This window comes from Saccopteryx leptura, chromosome 6, assembly GCF_036850995.1.
Source record: "Saccopteryx leptura isolate mSacLep1 chromosome 6, mSacLep1_pri_phased_curated, whole genome shotgun sequence".
In the NCBI taxonomy this organism is placed as follows: domain Eukaryota; kingdom Metazoa; phylum Chordata; class Mammalia; order Chiroptera; family Emballonuridae; genus Saccopteryx; species Saccopteryx leptura.
The window spans coordinates 90,469,479-90,470,709 of record NC_089508.1 but is presented as its reverse complement, the minus strand read 5'-3'; positions in this window follow the sequence as shown (position 1 = coordinate 90,470,709).

The window sequence follows — 1,231 nt, the reverse complement described above, 5'->3', positions numbered from 1 at the left end:
TCTCAGTCCACCTGTAAATTAATCCGCACTGCATCAGTAAAGCTGCTGAAAATAATGTAAGTAGATAGTCAAGTGAGAAATGGAAAGGGAATATTACTCACTCAGTGTGAAGAGAATTGCAAGTGTAGAGATGCATGCAAAGACCATGGCTTAAGCTGAGCTGGCTAGAGACTCCTTTCCAGCCCACCTCAGCTGGATAACTGGGCCCTTACACAGCGACCAGCACCCCTGTGTCAGCACAGCATTTTTAGAAATGGCCTTTTTTTCAGGGAACCTGGTGCTTCCTGGCACCTGTGTCTTCTCTCTGTTGAGCAAGCTCTTGATCAAGCTCTCAAAGCTCTATGGGAGCAAGACTGCTGCCCTTCTTACACCCAGAACAAGCCTCACACTGCAGCACCCCCTAGAGACCATCCACAGAACTGAGTGGGGACTACTGTCAAGTAGCCAGTGTTTCCAGGTCTTATCACAGGACCAGACATGGATATTTACATCTTCCATGAGGGACAGAAGGGAGAATTTGATATTCTAGGAGAAGAAACAGGAGTTTATGAATCAAAGTGGAAAAAATGCATGCTGAGTGAACCAAGCTTTAAATGATTTGTGCTCTCGTAAGATAATGTAGAGACAGGGAAAAAAGGGGGTAAAAAAAATTTTAATGGAAAAATAAATAGAAAAAGGGAAAAGATAACTTTGGGTGAAGAGGGAAAAAAATAAGAATTAAAGAAAAGAAAAGGCAAAATAGGAAAACAGAGAAAAGCAAGAGAAGAGAAATGATAAGAAAGAAAAATAACCGTTTCACTCTCTTTAGAAATAATTTAGAACTGGCTCCTGTATAAATCTCTTTGATCAAAAGCTAATTCAGTTTTTTCTCTAGTTTGGACCATTGAGGCCCCTCTCCATAATACTCTTTAGTTAAGCCCTGGCCAATTTGCTCAGTGGTAGAGCATTGGCACGGCATGTAGATGTCCCTGGTTCAATTCCCGATCAGGGCACACAGGAGAAGTGACCATCTGCTTCTCCACCCTTCCCCCTCTCCCTTCTTTCTCTCTCTCTCTTTCTCTTTCTCTCTCTCTCTCTCTCTCTCTCTCTCTCTCTCTCTCTCTCTCTCTCTTCCCCTCTCACAGCCATGGCTCAATTGCTTCAAGCACATTGGCCCTTGGTGCTGAGGATGGCTCCCTGGAGCCTTGGAACCTTCATCTCAGGTGCTAAAAATAATTTGTTTGTGAGCATG